Here is a 20,653-nt window from a genome sequence, read left to right on the forward strand (position 1 = left end):
TTTACGTTTTACGATTTGCTTCATTTCGGGCCGCCGTTGGGTCACGTGATCTGTACTCTGACAACTCAAATCTGCATCTGCTGTAGAAACTGGATGTCAGTCTCTCAAACCAAGTTTATGAAACTCACATCGGGGCTGTCATAGGATACAGGGAGTCAGGAAAAGGATCACGTGACCCCACGGCAGCCCGCAACAGAGCGGCGGCCTATGAAATAGAACGCCAGGTAAATCAATACACAGGTCCACTTTACACTACATTACATGTGCAAAAGGGGAAGCGGAAAAAAAAAACATGGAGTGCTTCTTCAAGTGCCTCATAGGCATTCTAGGAAAGTTGACATGTAATGCTTTAAGAATTAAAGGGATAATGTACCTCAATTAACACTGCCACAGTGTCCTCATAACTACTGTAGCAACACAGTGTCCCCATAACTATTGTATCAACACAGTGTCCCCATAACTATTGTATCAACACAGTGTCCCCATAACTATTGTATCAACACAGAGTCCTCATAACTACTGTATCAACACAGTGTCCCCATAACTTCTGTATCAACAGTGTCCCCATAACTATTGTATCAACACAGTGTCCCCATAACTATTGTATCAACACAATGTCCTCATAACTATTGTATCAACACAGTGTCCCCATAACTATTGTATCAACACAGTGTCCCCATAACTATTCTATCAACACAGTGTCCTCATAATTACTGTATAAACACAGTGTCCCCATAACTACTATATAAATATAGTGTCCCCATAACTTCTGTATCAACATAGTGTCCCTATAACGTCTGTATCAACAAAGTGTCCCCATAACTACTGTATCAACACAGTGTCCCCATAACTTCTGTATCAACATAGTGTCCCTATAACGTTTGTATCAACAAAGTGTCCCCATAACTACTGTATCAACACAGTGTCCCCATAACTACATCTTTACACTTCCTCTGCCTCCTCTGTGCCCCTGCTGTGTTCTCTTCCATTGCCAGGCAGTGACATGCTGCTGAGTGAACAACAGAAGGTGTAAAAGTCAATATTCATATTACACTCCTCATACCCGACCGTGTTGTAGCGCTATGAAAATGACAATATTTCCGCATCCATTTTATTGGCAGCCTTTGTTTTTTATAATGTATTTCATAATTCTTAGGGGAGGCCAGACATGAGTGATGTATCTCCTGATGAAACATTGCAATAAGAATATAACAAGATTTTCACATTCCTTTTGGAAAGCAAAAAAAAAAGAAAACTCATTAGCTCACCTCTACCATCTAAATCCAATACTGAAAATGCAATTTGGGGTTTTTTTTTTTCATCCTCCCGCAGAAAAATACATTTTGCACTGAATCAAGATCGAGACAAAATGATTTCGTTTGTTAATACAGATTTCTCAGATTCGATTAATTTGGCCAATTAACGTGACGCCATGTTCTAAAACCTCGTGCCAAGGATCTAAAATAACCTGAGAATTATAACTCATCCACCTCCCCCACAGGAGTGTTAGAAAAAGTTTTTGTTATTGGATAACAATGTAGGCTCATATCTGCACTGTGTAATATTTATTCTGGTAAGTCCTTCTTAGGCTCTATTCACATCTGCATTATGAATTCTGTTTCTTCTGTTCTGTCATAGGAGCCGAAAAACAGTGCAACGATGGATCTGTGACATGACGGACCCCAACAGCGCCTGACGGACCTCATTGACTTTAATGTGTTCCGTTGGGTTTCCATTATGCGGTCTGTTATTTTACCTAATAGAACGGTCTCGTTGATCGGCGCTCATTTACATGGCCCACGTCGAGCCGTGTAATAGGACCCTTACTCTGATATTGTGATAACCACCCAGTGAATGATGTTGTTAACACTTGCTGTCACTACGGGTACGCTCAGGTATATTCACATAAACAGCGCCTGATCAAGGTCTTTGGAAGGCCCTGGGCAAATCATGGTGTGGGGCCACCTCTTCTTTTTTAATGTAAGGAAGAAGGGAAACTGGCTACATGTTAAAAAATGAAAATATTCAGCAACAATATTACATATCATTAATTGCACATTAATCACATTTTCAATAATAACAGTAAATTGGATGGTACACATAACAGTTTTATGCAGTCTAATAATACTACCATACACTGTCCAAATAGTGCCACATTATGCCCACGTAACAGAGCTATATGATGCCTAAACAATATTACCCTAAAAATGTCTAAATAACTGTATTACTGTACACAAATTCACATCCTGGGTTTTTAGGGCAAGCATCAGATATTAGTAGCTAAACTCTACTGTGGATCATCCTGAGAAGGGTGGAGGAAGCCCCTTTATGGTACCCGAGGGTCTTTTCCTCTTTTGTCCGTCCTATAGTTCAGCCCGACATACAAGCTACTAATGGCGCTCCATAAGACAAATATGTAAATTAGGACATCAATCTGATTCTCTAAAACAAGCCAAGTTCCCCCTACTCAAATTAAAAAACATCAAAGTGTCCCCAAGTCTATTATCTAACAGTGTGCTGCCTATTAGTAGCATGGCATGAGCGCCATGTGAATACCACTAGAGACATACAGATGTAGCAAACGCCACCTTGACAAATTGCACACTACACTATTTACGTAGGTCCCCACGGCTATTTACGTAAGGGGCAGTTCTAACACACTTATTGTTAGGACAAAGCATTACGTAAATAGAGTAGCGTGACGTTTGTGAAGTTGGCGCTTGTTACATCTGTACCTCATGTTGAGAACCTAGGAACAAAAGAGTTCTATATCAAACGCAGAATTAACTACGGGGGTGTATTCTAATAGAAGGGGAGTATAACTTATCAATTTGTTGTGTAATGTCAAAAGACTGAAAAAAAATCCACCGTAACTTAGTGCTGTAACGCCATAAAACATGAAGAATTCTAATGGGGTGAATACTTTTTATTTCCATTGTATATTCTTAGCAATAAGACACATAACTTAAAGCTCCTGGACCCAGAAGCAAAATCTGTTTTAGGGCTCCCAAATATATTGTGGCATGTATAGTATTAGTATTATATGACATAGGGGTCATTGGGATTCCTCCGGCACCAGGGCTGGATGACAACCTCTACAATAGTTACACCCTGTCTATTGACTCATATGAACTACGAGGGCATGTGATTCCTCTTGACTTTCCAAGGAAAGACACAACCTGTACCCTCTTTCTCGGCTTGTGTAATGATAACATCAAACTCCACCTGTCCCGGCCACTACGACAACCGCTCTTCCTATTGACTTGTTACCTTGTTTTTGACTCTTACACATGAGCTGTTGCCTGTAGACGGTACAACTAGGAAAGTCCATATTTAAGTTCAAGTATTAAGTGTAAAGAATGGAACGTTACATAGACACCTAACGGTCTTCAATAAATATGAAGTTCTGAGCCTTAATGTAAAAGTGCAGCATTATCATTAGGGATATTCTGGTGATCTGTAGGATCCTCAAGCTCTGTCCTCTTGCAAGTGTGGTAAATGTGAGAGAAAGGGGCTACTAACAATCAAAATGGTCCCCTGTTGGGTGTGCCCCGCGCCTGCCTATGCTTAGGTTTTAGGCATGTTTAGTTAAATGTCTTTAAGACATATGTGTATTCGATTGACAAGATTGTGGTATTTCCAGAAGGTTATGTGGTGTGCATCACATAGCTCTTTAGTGTAAAGTATTTATTTTATTGTATTTATTTCCCAGATTATGGTTTGGTTGGTGGCAGTTGCTTAATCAAATGGGTATCTGCGTTCGGTGTTGCTAGCAACATGGCGGCGTGGAGTCTTCCTTGAGCGCCAAGTCGCTAGAGGTTAAAAATACTAAGTTCTTATCATTGGAAGCTCTATAGTGACGTAGGATGTAGTGATGTAGATAAGCCTCAGTGTTAAGTGGCTGAGGTTTAGTGTTCTATATAAGAAAGAGTTTTCCCTGTCCGGAGTTGTTCGCTTGGGCGCAGGCCTGTATGGCAAAGCTTGTCCACCCTAGGAGAAGCCACAAATTAGCCAGCAATTTCATATCAATGTTGAGTGGAAGAGAAGGTATCAGTGTTGAGAAATTAGTAAGAGACTAAGATTGGGCACCCAGTAAGGCGAGGCCAAAGAGTCTGATCATTGCTGCGGCTGCAGAGTGCGCTGCGAGGTAGGCAAGCGATAGAGGTGAGTGGAGGAAGAAGCCTCCCCGCTATTTGTACATAGTGAGAGGAGCTTTGACTGAAACAGAGGCTGGCGCCAAAAAGTTAGTGACCAATAGAGAGGCAGCCACCATCATTAGGACCAAACGTAACCAACGTAAAGTTATTGTAACTAGTGACAGTACTTGAAACAAACCGCCGAGAATTGAACCTCCTTGTGAGTAAAGTTTGTGTTTGCAATTTACCTTCTGATTGTCTTAATTTTTTCTCTGCCATTCCTCTGCGGGGTAATGCCCCTGGCCTAACACCCCTGACTCTGACATTTCATCCCCATTAAGGGTGCCAGGTTTTGTCACCCAGGATGGATGTGTCCACTTTTCATGGCCCTTAGGCCAATTTGCATTGTTTTCTAAAAATGATGGTTCTCTAGAAAGTGGATTTCTGTACAGGTTCTCACCACCCAGGCTGGGCCCCTCCCTCCAGGGGCCCCATAGCAGCCTCATAGTGTGTCTTTATGGTATGTACACTCTTGTCTTCTACTGTAATATTATGTTAAGGTAGAAGATAAACGTTAACCACCAAAATATCCCTTGTCGCTGCCATTAGATGTAAGAGCAGCAGGATACATATGTATAAAGACCTTTGCAAGTCTCATTTGTGACAAATTTTAATGAGTTACATATTGCGCTTACTTATTTCTCTGCAAATTGACAAAAACACATTCCTTAACTGCATCATTTTTATGCAAAATATCCATTCCCATTATCATGAAGATTCTCCAGTGTAACGCGCAACAGCTGGTTATGCTACAATTAAGCTGGATTAAAGTACATTCATCATTTCGGCAAATGCTCTATGTGTTAAAAATTAATTGCATGGTTGAGAATGAAAACCTTGTCGGTCATAGACATATATCAACAGATATGTACAAATCAGTCTATATTTCTCCATGTATATTGTATGCAAATATATACAAATTACTTTAAATAGGATTTTTTCAAGAGAAGTACAACAAACACTTCAAATCTTCTTCTAAAAATATCCTAGGACCATAAAGAAAACGTGCAAACAAAAGTTTTTGGTAATTTTACTCCTAAATTCACAATTCTGCAGGTTGTCATTGGAAACTGTCAACAAACTTGTCGTCAGACACACCCCCAACAGCTTAGCTGAGCTCCTACAATGCAGTGGAACAGTTCGTTCACATTATTTATTGTACAGTGTTTAGTGTAAAGGCTACACTTTCCAGAATGCAAATCACCATAGTATTCTCATTACAGGAATTGAGTTAGACATGAATTGACAAAGTTCCGGACTAATATACAGTAACTCATCATCAGTAAAGAGGATTTGTCACTACGACTATGTTCACACTGCGTTCGGACTTTCCATCGTGTGTTTTGTCGAGGTTTCCATCACTTTGGACGGAAAGAAAGCGCAACATGCATTACTATAGTTGACGTCAAGTTAGTGGAAGCCTTGATGGAATACCGACAGATGCCATTATTTGTTACTGGGGTCAGTCGAGCCATTCACATCTGTCGTATGATGGATCCGGTATGGCGATATGGCTTCCGGAAGCCATAGCAGAGATGTTCACAGCTTGGATTAACTCTTATTAGATCCCTTATAATATTAAACCAAGTAAGTACTACAGCACCCACTCACCTGCCCTCCAAAAAAAAACAGTTTAGGGGGCCAAAAGGAAGAGTGCACTGTATTTAAAGCAGGAGATCCTTTCTCAACTTATAGCCGAAGAGATGTCACCTGTCACCAACTACATGACTTTTATAAGAAGGTATCATAAAGCCACATGATCCCTCTAGATAAGAATTATTAGGGCACCAAATTTAATGCATAAAGGCCCTTTTACACGAGCCAATGATCGGGCAAATGAGCGTTAATATAACGGGCAAATGCCTGGCTAATTGACTCGTTTATACGCCCAATAAAATGGTCGCTAGTCGGCAGCACATCTCGCTGTGTAAACAGGGGCTCGCTGATCGCGCCCGTTTTTACAGCCCATATCGGGGCGTGTAAAAGGACTCTAATTTGAAGGGATTGTCTGGTTTATAAAACCTATTTTCAAATACCATATTAGGGAATTCTGAGTTAATACGGAGGAGTCCATCGGCATGTCCTTGCAATATCCAGACAGTCCATTGATTATAATAGGCACAATTCAACTACATTTTTCCCCCTTTTTGGCAATGTGGGGGAACTGAACACTTTCTGCCAGGTTCCCCCCACATATTACAACTGGACACTTCTAGCGCTTCTAAATGCAATATTTATTATATAATTATGTCTGTATTACGATTTAGCATTACCCAAAGAAATCCAATTTTACTTCTTCTAGTAAAGCGGGGATTAGGTTTTTGGAATCAGTCTAGAAATATATTTGCTCGTCTTCAAAAATCTGCACAATCCTTGTGTGTTTTCTGATACATTATGAATTTGGAATGGAAAATACGACTGATTTATATAAGTTGGACTCCATTATATTCCTGGACACACAAATCGGTGCTATTGTTTGAGTGTCAGATCCAGCTCAGTACCATTGTAGGCGCATGCACAGAGCCCTTTAGTTGTAACTATAACCCTGCAAATGCTAGATAACAGTGGACTAGCCCATTTGGAAGGTGAGATAGAGAGTGTTGTCTGTTTATTGGGACAAGGCCTTTATGTGTTTGCCTTCTGCTAGGTAGATTTTGGTAATCGTCTCCATACAATTGAATTGTCTTCCTATGAAAGACAATTACATTTTATTTGATATGACAAATGTACCTTTTGTATACAATTTCTAATAAAAAAGAGAGGCAGACATCTGTCTTTTCTAATTTGAGGTATAAATCGATTTCTTCATCCAAGATATATATATGAAAACTTAATTGGATACACACCTTAAACCATTTTTTTTAAGAAGAGCCCCCTGACCTGGAATCTGCTTGATAACCCAGAAACAAAGATTTAATTTTCCTGCAGTGCCATCACAGGACAAATAAAGAATTACATGGTGCCTATTAGAATCAATGGGCTCTCCATTAAAGAAATTGATATGTTGGGTCCTCCAATGCAAGAGATGCTCTCTGTAGCCACTCTGGCTAATATATACCGGGCTCCACAAATGTTGGACCACCACTCTCTAGTAAATCACAGTTCTCTTATACAGTAGCTTGTTTAAAAATTATCTCTCTAAACCAGACAACTCCTTAAAGGAATATTTTCCCTTAAAGTGTACCCCCAGCGAAAAATGAATACTTGAATCCTTATGTGCAGTAACTGTGTCTTGTCCCTCGTGTGAGCTCAGTTGTTTGTTCTTCAGACTCCTCGCATCCTTCAAGGACAAAAAGTAGGTGCTGAGATTTATGATCGTATTAACTCCAGACGGTTCCCACCCACCCACCCACCTCCCTCTCTCAGTTCTCCCTGGCAGTGGAAACTGAAAGCACTCATCTGTCTAACATATCCCTAAAGGGCAAATAAAATAAGTGTCACTGATACCTGTAATTAGAGCTTCATTAGTGTGATTATAGTATAACCGTAGTCAATACCGGGAAGATGCTCGGAACCAGAGAGAAGAAGCAAACAAAATCCAGAGATGGAACCGGAAGAGTCAAGATCAGTGCTAAGAATACCCCGAAGGATGCCAGGTATCAATCCAAAGGAGAAGACAAGTTGGCACATGCGCAGAAACCAGAATTTTTTTTTTAAATGAGGGCTAGATGCTATGAGGCAACCTGGAGCCCAGGCAATGTTTGGGAAGCCTTAAGTGACATATCTAACACCGGATGTCATTGGGCTGCGCTATTTGCCATGGCATTGTAATGCGGCTGGTAGCAGAGCTTCAGCAATCATTAAGCAGAGATGGTTGCCATGGCAGATTAAAAAAAGGACAGAAACTTATTTGATGTAGCTGGAGGATGTATTTAATCAACATCTCCTTTGGTTAGTCCAACACTGAATCAGTCAAACAACTTTTTTTCTGTAGTTATACTTCTTTCAGATACAACTCTATATATGATCATTGTTACTCACTTATCCATGATGATCTCCTCTCCCGCTGGTGACCGCAGCTTCTCTATGCTCGGCTGCTGGCCGCATTGGGTTGCCATAGTAACCTGCAACACTCACCTCTAACATAACCACATCAGGTTACGTGGCATCCGGCGCTGTATGATGACTGCCGGTCTATTTTAAGTGGCATCTGGCCTGACCTCCGTGCCTGTGAATAAGAAATAATCCTATTGAGCAGTTTTGTTTGTTCCCAACCATCATCCTGACCGTGAGCTTGACCTTTGCCTTGCGTCTGGATTCTGCCTTCTTCTTGTTCCTTTAGATTTGTCGCCTGGTACGTATTGTCCGACCACTTGGTTTTGACTCCTGGTTTGTCTTTGGATTACATTTTCACCTTCACCCCTGGTTTGTTATATCCTGACCTCCTGGTAATGTCCCCTTGTTCTATTTCTGACTTCGCCCCTGCCTTGTCCCAGCAGCATACCTGCTGCCAATCGGCGACTACTCTGAGGACCACGACCTACTGTCGGAATCTGACAAGGAAAGTCAATACGTCCTTGTGGGGTTTAAGTTTTAAAGGGGTTGTCCAGGTTGTGGGCTTTTTTTTATACTGATGACCTATCCACAGGAAAGGTCATCGGTATATATTTCTTGGGGATCCAACACCCGGACCCCGCACCGATCAGCTGTTTTGGCTGCCTCCGGGCGCCCAGCGCTATGCAGGTGTCGATGCCAGAAGCAGAAGGCTCTAACCACTATATAGTGGCTGTGCTGGGTTACTCAAGCTCTGCTCCTATTCACTTGATCAATGATCAACCTCGTTAACAACAGGGAGATTTATTTTGTAATTTTTTTTTTACAATTGTTTTTAGATTTTTAGATTTCTTAATCTCCACACCTCAGTTTAGCCAGTGCCAAACCGATTGCGGTACGAGGATCCACTTCTCTGGTGACAGTCTTAAAGGGTAACTATGATTTCATTTTTTATTTTAAATAACATTGAGGGCAGGCAATTACCTGGTTGCCAACACAGAATACTCGGTCTGAGTGGTGGGTACTTGGCGCATTAGGACGAGTATTCTCGTCCTGTGTGACATCCAGTGTCTGTGCCCTATGATGAGCGGGGCAACGGCTGTAACAGCTGTAATACACAGCTACAGCCCTGCTCTAACGGCGGAAAGAAGAGAAACCTCTTCTCTCTGTTAACCGCTTGAATGATGTGATCAAAGCTGATCGCGGCATTCAAGGGGAAAATAAGAAGGAAATTCCTGTGACGCAATTGATGGCTATACCTGGTATGGACAGATATCCCAGGGTCCATTGAAGGATCCCAGGGCTGTCTGAACAAATTCCCTGTTGTTAGGGAAAACTGAGGTTTGCCCTAACAACTGCCTGTGTACAATCAGTATATAGATATATGCCAGTACATTCAAGTTAAAAATAAAAAATCCCTCTATGGGATTTAAAAAAAAGTTAAGTTAATTAAAAAAAAGTAATGTTAAATAAAAAAAAATACTAAAAAAAGACACAGAAATACAGATTTTTTACAATAAATAAACTTTTGAAAATAAAAGTCACAAAACATAAAATAATAGACGCATATTTGGTATCGCCACGTCCGTAACAACCTGTACAATACATGTTTAATGTTACTTATGATGATCGATGTAAAGTGTGAAAGAAAACAAAAAACTGCAGCAGAACTGCTTTTTTTCTACACTTTTGCCAAAATTAAAATTTATATAAATTAAACGATAATATAAATGTACCACAAAATGGTACCTACATAAAGTACAACTCGTCCCGCAAAAAAAAAAAGCCGAAATGCAAAGAGGGAAATGTAAAAAAAATTGTTCGGTCCTCAAGGCCTAAATTGGCCCGGTCCTTAAGGGGTTAAAGACATATTACAATATGTTTTATTAACCAATTCAGCCTCCTTCCAATGTAAAATTGTTCCTGAACTGTTGCCCCTATGTTCAGCTTATGGCCGTTGCTGCCTGCATCGGGTTTCACGAGCAGGCAGCATAAAGCGTTCCCTACGCAGAGTAGCTGCATTCAGGGTGTACGGCGATGAATACGTATTTTCCCTAACAACTGCTAGTAGCTGAGGATAGTGGCAGCAGAACAGTTTTACAATGAATAGAGGCTGAATTGGTTAATAAAATATATTGCACTATTTCTTAAAATCGCCTGCCCTATACATTATTAAGAAATTGAAATGATAAGAATTAACAACCATGATGTCCAACCTGGCCACTTCTAATGTGACGTTAGCTGAGAGTCCCATTGCCCAACTTGGGATCTTCAGAGGAGCACTCATGCAGTTGACATAAGTGAAAATAAGGGGTGTCCAAAAGTGAAAAACCCACTTAACCCACTTAACAAACCATCCATAAAAATGTATAGCATCATTTTTTTTTCATATTTTCCTGAAAGACAAATGAAGGTCTAATGTGCTTACATAGGGCTGTAATTTAAACATTTATTTTTATCATCTATCACATTTGATGTGTTTATCTTAATAAATTAATATTTAATTTTTCATTCACTTATAGCAACCATTAGTCAATCCAACTCTAAAATCTGATTTGATAAATGTTTTAATAATTTCCTAAGACTTTAAAAATTTATATTCACTTTTTTTTTCATATTTAGTGACTGGAAAATTCAAATTAACAAAAGTAAAGAAAAATTGATGCCTTGCGGTAAATCATAAAGTTGTGAATATCAAATCCATGAATATAATGTTCCCAGCACTTGGGTGATTAAAAAAAATTCATACAGTTGTGATAGAAGAGATCTAAAAAGTTGTGGAATGTGAATCATCCAGAAACATCATTTTGGTGGACAGGTTTTAAAGGGAACCTGACATATTGAACAAACAGTACAAACTACTGTATGGTCACCATGTAATAGAGCAGAAAGACCTGAGCTGGTAATTATTTAGTTTTGTGGGGGAAAAAATCTGTATAACTTGTAATATATTAATATAAATCCCTGCTCATTCTGGGTTTATGAGTCCAGTGGGCGGTCCTAAACTTAGATTGACAGCTAACACTATCCATACTCATACAGGGAAAGCTGTCAATCATTGAATCATTCCACCCACTGGACTCCTAAGCCCAAAATTAGTAGGATTTTCAAATAATTTATTTTTCGTTATACTTTTCCTACAAAATTATATATTAATCTGATCAACTTTTCCTGCTCTATAACATGCTGTCTACAAATTTGACAGCATGTAAAATATGGCAGGTTCATTTTAACATGAATAGGAGCAGAGCTTTAGTACTACAGCACGGCCGCTATACTGTGACTGGAACCATCTGCTTGTGGCACCGACCACTAAATTAATTCTGGTGCCTGGAAGCAGCCGGAACAGCTGATCGGTGCAAGGTCCGGGTTTCATACTCCCACCGATCATATACTGATGACCTATCCTGTGGATAGGTCATCAGTATGGAGAAACGGCCCATGCCTGGGCAACCCTTTAAGTAATGCTAGCTCTTGCACTCAAGATGAGTGACTATATAAAAATCCGCAAAAATATGCATAGCCATATATTCTAATAATTTATAGAGCATAAAAATAATAGATAAATATATACAATAATATAGATAAAAAGATAGATAGATAGATTAGATAGATAGATAGATAGATAGATAGATAGATAGATAGATAGATAGATAGATAGATAGATAGATAGATAGATAGATAGATACCGTAAATTAATTACAAAAATGATTTAGAATTGTTGTGTCACTATAGAAGTCACCACGGGCAACCAGAACAAAGTTTTAACGGTAAGTTATTGTATCGTCCAGGTAACGCAAAGGGACTAAAACGGTGATCGCTACTAAACTGGTTAAGAATCCTGCTATATACATACATGGGTGTCTATTATTTCCATGATTGCTCCACACAATAATATTGTCTCCTTTTAGGCTCCATACAGTAATAGTGCTGCTCTAAGTGCCCCATTTTGGTCCCCATGCAGTAAAAATGCCCATTTTAGACCCCACACTTTCAAGCCCCATGCACACGACCGTAAAAATTCTCCGCAATTGCAGACCGTAATACGTTCCGCAAATACAGACGCAATCAGTTGTATTGGCCGCGGACACCTCTCCATATCGCTATGGACAGGTGTCCATGCTGTAGAAGTGTATCGCAAAAGATAGGACATGTCCTATCTTTTGCTTTTTACTGTCCGTGCTCCCATTCAAAGTAAATGGGGGCTGCTGCCCGCGGCCGTCGGTGATTACGACCACGGCCGTGTGCATGAGGCCCCATACTGCTCCTCTTAGAGTCCCATAGAGTAATAATGCCCCATTTTAGGCCCCAACTGTAAATATGCTCCCTTTTAGGAACTACAAGGTGATAGTGCCCCCTTTGTGCCCTAACACAATAATGCACCTTCTGTACCCCCACACAATTATTGCCAACGTTTGTGCTTCCCGCACAGTAATATTGCCACTGAAAATTAAAAAGTCTCATTCCCACGACGAGCGCAGCAGCTAGGGTCTCTTTTCGATTGTTCTGTCAGCTGAGCGCAGAGGAGGTTGACAGCCTGATGGACCCTGATCCCAGACGCCTGTGCTCCCTGGTCCACCATAGTCTTCAACTTTATCCACGGCCTCAGGACGCCCCGTTTGTCTTGTTGTTAAAGTGGCTTTGCATGTGTCATTTATAATACTGGCGTCTTCTTATGTGTCAAAACAAGTCTTTGGGCACCTCAGGCACCAGGGTCTGGGTGCAAATTCTACCTCTGCAACCCCTCTGGCTATAAATAATAATATGTTATTTGTTAGGTGATTATTAGTAATATTTTGCTTGTCATTATGTGGCCTTACTAATACTGCTCTGCTTGTCATTAGGTCCCCAAACTAATAATATTCTGCTGGTCATTGGATGGCCCTACTAGCTGGTTATTAGGTGGCCCTACTAATAATAATCTGCTTGTCATAAGGCGGCCCAACTAATAATATACGGATGGTCATTAGTTGGTTGTAGTAATAATAATCTGCTGGTCATTAGGAGGTTGTAGTAATAATACTCTGCTGGTCATTAGGTGGTTGTAGTAATAATATTCTGCTGGTCATTAGGTGGTTGTAGTAATAATACTCTGCTGGTCATTAGATGGCCCTACTAATAATACTCTGCTGGTCATGAGATGGTCCTACTAATACTACTCTGCTGGTTTTTAGATGGACCTACTAATACTACTCCTCTGGTCATTAGGTGGTTGTAGTAATAATACTCTGCTGGTCATTAGGTAGTTGTAGTAATAATATGCTGCTGGTCATTAGATAGTTGTAGTACTAATTCCCTGCTGGTCATTAGGTGATTGTAGTAATAATACTCTGCTGGCCATTAGGTGATTGTAGTAATAATACTCTGTTGGCCATTAGTTGGTTGTAGTAATAATACTCTGCTGGTCATTAGATGGCCCTACTAATACTACTATACTGGTCATTAGATGGCCATACTAATAATACTCTGTTGGTCATTAGATGGCCCTACAAATAATACTCTGCTGGTCATTAGGTGGTTGTGGTAATAATACTCTGCTGGTCATTGGGTGACTGTATTTCTAGAATTGCTACAATAATAAATTATTGCCGCCGGTCACTAGTTGGTTGTATTAAAATATTGCTGATCATTGCACTCTCTGTCTTCCATACTTCTGGAGAATTTTAATGTTGAGCAGAATTGTCAGGCAGCAGATGGCCATTTTGGAAGAGGCGTTAAGGAAATTTTACAAGCGTTGCCCCCCAGGGTCAACAATAATAAACCTTAATTGGATACAATTCTGCTGTGTAATATAAAATATTATAGAAGCAATATTAAAGTTGTAAAAACAACAAAGCGAAAAAGGCTTAGCTGCAGAAAACGCAGCGGGAAATGTCACGCGGTGGCTAAATAAGCACAAACATCTGTGGTCGTTACATTAGTCTTAAGTAAATTAAAATGATTGAAACTCTACAGTAACTTTGATGTAACGTAATAATGGAAGGTCAAAATAAAATTAAACTTAATATTCTGTGCAGGAGTTTAGGATATGAATAATCCCAGGGAAATCCTGTAAATAGTCAGAGAGATTGCAGCCTAATGACCAAGTAAATGCCACATAGTAATAGCAAGAATTGTGTCATGATGAACATAACGGGCCCACGTGGGACTTAGGCCGCTCAACCTTTCTACATACGTTGTGGTTTTATTACATTTTTTGGAGTAATTTTTGCAATTCTGCAACAAAACACGACCTTTGTATGATTGTTTTATTTCGCATTTAGGTCGGACTATGTACACCGGTATTATGTGTGCTGCATCGGTCGCTATTAAATGGGCTCGCTATAATGATGGAAGGCCCAGGTCACAAATCTGCTCTGGACCCTATAGGACTTTAGTTTTTCGCGAAGATTAAAGCAGTCACTAGGTAAGACCATATAAATTATGACATTTTATACTGCACATACCTATAGACTCTGTTGAAGAAATATAAGGGATGGGAAACCTGGACACATGAGTTGTCTTAGTGCTTCTAAATGGCCATATAGCTCTGTGAAAGCAGGCGTTATTTGCCTCTGTACATACAGCAGAGATGAGTTTGTTATATACGACAACTATCTGTGTTAGGCTCTCTTCACACTGCGTTTAATGGTCTCCCTTTGACGTGTACACCGGGAAAAGCTCCCACGGTATACGTTAAATGCAGGCTGTGGCAGATGCCTAACAGTGGCATCCGTCACCCATAGACTATATTGGTATCTGTTTACCGGGAACTCTCATGACCCTTATTATGATGTATCCACTGAACAGATACCAATATAGCCTATGGGTGACGAATGCCCCTGTCAGGCATCTGTTTAACGCATCCATCATGAAAAACCCATAAAGGATTCCTGTGATGTATTTGATGCAGTGGCATCCGTCACCCATAAGCTACCATGTTAAAATAAATATATATTTAACATATATGTTTTTTTTACTGGATGCCTCTGGATAGAATACTGTAGTCCAGTGCGCTATTCTTACCGGCAAAAATATTGTATACTCGACGTATACCTCCCAACTGAGGCCAAAGGAACACTTTTGGCCTCCGCCATTATAATGGAAGCTTATGGGTATGTTTGATGTATGCGCCATGAGTTTGGCCGATGCATATGTCAAAGAATAGGGAAAGTGCAATGCGGAAGGGCCCTTTTCTGTGGTTTCCAGGTAAACCTACTGAATTTTGAGCTTCTGCCTTGTCTGTGCTTTATAAAAATCTTTATTCTTAGATTTTACCAGCTTTCTCTTCCTCTCTGCTTTGCTATCAATCCCATGATGCTTCAGCACAGCATCACATGACCAGCTAAAGGCCATAAGCATATCTGCATGCTAGGGGACACTGTAATTATCATTCTCTCTGTATTCTCCTAAATAAGCTGAGAAACCATAAGTATACAGACAGGGAGGCTGCACTATATTCTTCTGCACCTGTGTGGCAGGAACCTGTGTAAGTATCAGTGGGAGCTGACGATAGAAGTTTCTGCCCCCCCTGTGTAATACTAGTGTGGTCCAGGAACTGCTGAAGCCTGTGATGGGTGACACATAGATCTCCATAGACTCAAGTAGAGAAAGTAGTCACCGAGCCTGATTCACACTGCTGCTAAGCAACCATCCCAGTCTGATATATAGAGATAAATAACAGGTGAGACTGACAAATGTAATACCATAATCGTACACATGAGAATGTTTAGTTTTGGCCGGAGGGTCCCTTTAATTTCATGAAATATTTAGCTCTGCTACATCTGTAGCACATACAGAATTGTTTGCCCCCAGAAATGTTACTTCAAGAGGCTGTTTATTGGTGCAAATGTATCCACTTGCTATTTTTTTAATTAGTGACTGATGCCCTCATTTAAAGGGATTTTCCGGAAGTGTAATATTGATGGGATAAACGATCAATAACTGATCTGTCTGTGGTTTACCGTATTCAAATTATACATTTAAGTCAGTAATAACAAAGTATTATATGAGCTGCTAAACTTCCCCTAGTGGTGACTGCATGTCCAAGCAGAGGATTTGAAACTCTAAGTCAGAAAAATTATATCTGACCGCTACAAACTTATATTATGAAATCAATCAGAATATAATGTTGGACCTAAACACAACATGCCGTTAAAAGATAGACATTCACTTTAAAGTAAGACTATATAGGGAAACTATTGACAAGAGGAGCAGTAACGCACTGTTGTAAATGTTTCCTATATTTCCAGGAGGAATAACAGAGGAACGGAACAAGGCAGAGTTCTAAGACACTCCAGAATTTCTGTTTTATGGGGAAATCCTTTACTAACATGGACATGTCCTTTTTAAATAGCAAGTTTGCATAATTAAACCAAAGATTATTTGAGAGGTCTAATCCGGTCAGTTCCTCGGAGAGTGCACCTTTTATTAGGGAAGGCTCTGTTGTTAAGTTACAACAAGCTGCTGGAATAGAACCAGCCTGGGATATTGTTAAAAAGTAATACAGTAAAATTCCTTTCATCCAGAAACTATAGGACCAGCTCAGAGCTCTGGATTATCAAATATTCTGGAGTATCGGACGGCCATAGAAACATATATAAAACTCACTTGTCAGGGTGGAAATACAGGGAAGACAGAAGAATTTCCTCCTGGTCTTGTGAAATTCCATATTATCAGCAGTTTTGTACAGCAAGATTATTAGATTTTCTGGATTATCAGATTATCTGGATTAACGAATGAAAGAGTAAAGGAATTTACTGTATTTATTACCTGCTAACAAATGAATTAACACTGTTTTCCAGTCAATTAATTTGAACTGGTGATTTACTTTTAGAAAATCTAATTAACAAACCTTGGTTATGATTGCCATAAATATAATCCCATTCTCACATTAGAAAAGTGTTAATTGTTGCAGACAGACGAAGATAGAACAAAATCACAATATTTTTAAATCATTTAAATGTATTATTTTAGGGTTTATCCAGCTAAGTGGAATTCATCGTTCTTCTTTTAAATTAAGATGTGAGGTTTATTCCTAATGTACATCCCAGCCACGGCCATGTGAAAAATCATCAAACCCCCTATCCAATACACAAGAATCAGGGAGCATGTAACCTTTACTTAAAGGGAATGTGTCGCTAGAATTTTTTTATTTTTTTTATTTTTTCAGTTAAACAGTTAGTATATAAGTGATTAAACATTGTTTTAATTTTTTCACAAGTCAGGAAATATTATAAATTAGATTCTAATATATAACATTTCCATGTGCCGGTCACTAGAGGGAGCAGTTCCCAAAATTGCAGCATTGCAATGTGGTAAATCAACCTCATTGCTTTATGCTGCAAATTTGGTGTAGAGACACTCGCTCTAGTGTCCACACACAATCCCCCTTCCCTTATCCTGGCTAGTGCCAGGAGAAGGAGGTGGTTGATTCTTCTAATCCTCCTACACTGTGCATTCGCTCAGAAAATGGCGGCACACAGTGTAGGAGGATTAGATACAGTGGTAATCAGACAGTATAACACGAACATAACTTACCGGCTCCTGCCGGCGCTGCTGCCTCCGCTCCTACTCCTCACGTCTTCGCTGCCTGGAACATATGTCCGGAAGCCGCGACCGGAAGTAGTCATCTTACTGTCCGGCCGCGGCTTCCGGTCCACATGAAAATGGCGCCGGATTTTGCTCTGCCGAAGACCTTCCTTTTGGTCTGTGTGGGAGCAGAGCATGCGCCGTTCCCACGCAGACGGCGTACATTATAGTGAATGGAACAGCTCCCGTTCGCATTCTCTATGGGGATGAATGTGCCGTATCCCATCTCTGTATGTGTCGTTAATCGACACATACAGAGATGAAGAAAAAAAATGGCAGCCCCAATAGAGAAGTAAAAGTAAGAAAAAAGTAAAAAGTACAACACAAAAACACAAATAAATAAAATTTATTTTAATAACATACTAAAAGCAAATTTCTATAAAAAAAATATTTTTCGCGACACCTTCCCTTTAAAGGGAGCGTTCACCTTTTAGAACCATGTCGTTTTTAGGTCCAGCACTTTGTGCTGATGAATTTGTTAACCCCTTAGTGACCACCAATACGCCTTTTCACGTGAGTCACTAATGGGCTTTAGGCTAGGCTGACGCCTTTTCACGTCAGCCTAGTCTAAGTCCTGCACGGGTCTCCCGTGCAGGCAGGAGCCGGGGCTCTGCTGTCTGATGACAGCTGAGCTCCTGCTCCAACGCCCGCGATCGAAGTTTACTTCGATCGCGGCCGTTTAACCCGTTAAATGCCGCCGTCAATAGCGACCGTGGCATTTAACTTGGTTTACAAAGGGAGTGCGCTCCCTCTGTCACCCATCGGCGGCCCGCGAATGCAATCGCGGGTCTCCGATGGGGTGTCATGGCAGCCGGGGGCTTGATAAAAGCCTCCAGGTCTGCCCTGGACATATGCCTGTTAGGACGCGCCGGAGGCACGTCCTAACAGATTGCCTGTCAGATTTACACTGGCAGGCAATAATGCTCTGGTATACGAAGTATACCAAAGCATTATAGCAGCGATCGGAACATCGCACAGTAAAGTCCCCTAGTGGGACTAATAAAATAAGTCATCATAGTGAAATAAAGATTATTAATAAAAAGTACAGTCAAAAAATAAATAAAATCATTTTTTTCCATAAAAAGTGGTTTTATTTAGTAAAAGTGTAAAAAAAAAAAAAAAAAGTACACATATGTGGTATCGCCGCGACCGTAATGACTCCATTAATAAAGTTAATATGTCATTTAAACCGCAAGGTGAACACCGTAAAAAAAAACGCAAAAAACCATGGCGAAATTGCAATTTTTTTCCATTGCCCCCCAAAAAAGTCATAATAAAAATGAATCAATAAGTCCCATGCACCCCAAAACAGTACCAATCAAAACTACGTCTTGTCCCGCAGAAAACAAGCCCAAAAAAATTACTACATTGATGGAAAAATAAAAAAATTACGGCTCTTGCAAAGCGACGATGCAAAAACAAATAATTTTAGTTCAAAAGTGTTTTTATTGTGCAAAAGTCGTAAAACATAAAAAAACCTCTACATATGTGGTATCGCCGTAATCGTACCGACCCATAGAATAAAGGTAACATGTTAATTACGTCGCACAGTGAACGGCGTCAATTTAAAAACGCATAGAACAATGGCGGAATTTCAGGTTTTTGTTATAATCCCCCCCAAAAAGGTTAATAAAAGTTAATATAAAAATTATATGTACCCAAAAATGGTGCTATTAAAAAGCACAACTAATCCCGCAAAAAACAAGTCCTCATACAGCTATGTAGACGAAAAAATAAAAACGTTATAGCTCTTTGAATGCGACTATAGAAAAACGAATAAAATAGCTTGGTCATTAAGGCCTAAAATGGGCTGGTCACTAAGGGGTTAATATATCTTTAAAGCGGTCGGATACAAAGCTACAGATCCCCTGCATAGCCATAAAGGTAAATGATAAAATGTTGCCACCACTAGGGGGAGCTTACTGCATACAGTGTTATTGAATTAAATGTATAAACAGCAGGCAGTAAGCTCCTAAACGCCCCCTAGTGGTGGTAGAATTCTATCTAACCCTACGTTTACTGTATGCAGGGGATTTGGTGCTCCGTAATAGAAAAAGAGCTCTGACTATAAGGATATATTAAGAAATTGCTAATAATTTTGGACTTATTTAGATAAAAATATATAAAGAATAAAATGTTATATGGACAGGTGTTGTCTTGAAATAAACCCTGTGGTCCCTAGGATGCCAGGACAGGGGTCCTATCTTTAAGTGTAGCTAAACGTTTGACAAACTTCTGAAATGTCATAGTGACATGTCAAAAGTTTGGATTGGTGGGGGTCCGGGCACTGAGACCCCCACCAATCGCTAGAACGAAGCAGGTGAAGCGCTCGCGTGAGCAGTCAGCCGCTTCGTGTCTGTTTGGGTTTTTCTGGAAATAAATGTACCAGTGTACGGACTAAATAGAAAGTCTATGAGCCCCATACACCGATACATCGGCTTTCCGGAAAAAGGCGAACAGACACGAAGATTCAGCTGCTTTGTTCTAGCGATTGATGGGGGTCTCAGTACTTGGACTCCCACCAATCCAAACTTTTGACATGTCACTATGACATGTCAGAAGTTTGTCAAACGTTTAGCTACACTTTAATTAATCATGGACGATATGAGCCACTAATACCACCACCACCTTACAGGTACTTCAACATTGGAAAAAACGGAAGGTCCTAGACAGGGATTATATTGACGAACTACTCTTACTGGTTGACTATTGCAGAGTTTGTACAGTGTTTTCTGCCATAGAGTTCCTTCTTCTCTCTTGGCTTCATTGCCCGAAACCTATTTCGAATTTTGAGACCTTCCTAGAATCCTTAAAGACCTTCTGTAGGATTCTCTATTGCAGAAGATCAGAGAGAGAGAGCCAACAGAGAGGCTCCAAATGACTCCACGGTTTAT

The 20,653-nt window shown here is 40.1% G+C and overlaps 1 long non-coding RNA gene across 2 annotated transcripts in view; it reads right to left on the minus strand.

Moving 5' to 3' along the window:
• The window catches only part of LOC142653039 (uncharacterized), a 77,604-nt gene that overhangs the window by 38,340 nt on the left and 18,611 nt on the right, over nucleotides 1-20,653 (minus strand). Inside the window, exon 2 of one of the 2 annotated variants that reach the window (XR_012848024.1) lies at nucleotides 16,779-16,894. The exons of the other annotated variant lie outside the window; for it this stretch is intronic. This is a non-coding gene — a long non-coding RNA (uncharacterized LOC142653039). The remainder of the gene's footprint in view (nucleotides 1-16,778; nucleotides 16,895-20,653) is intronic. 2 annotated transcript variants of the gene reach the window in all.

Source organism: Rhinoderma darwinii, chromosome 5 (genome assembly GCF_050947455.1).
Source record: "Rhinoderma darwinii isolate aRhiDar2 chromosome 5, aRhiDar2.hap1, whole genome shotgun sequence".
Lineage (NCBI taxonomy): Eukaryota > Metazoa > Chordata > Amphibia > Anura > Rhinodermatidae > Rhinoderma > Rhinoderma darwinii.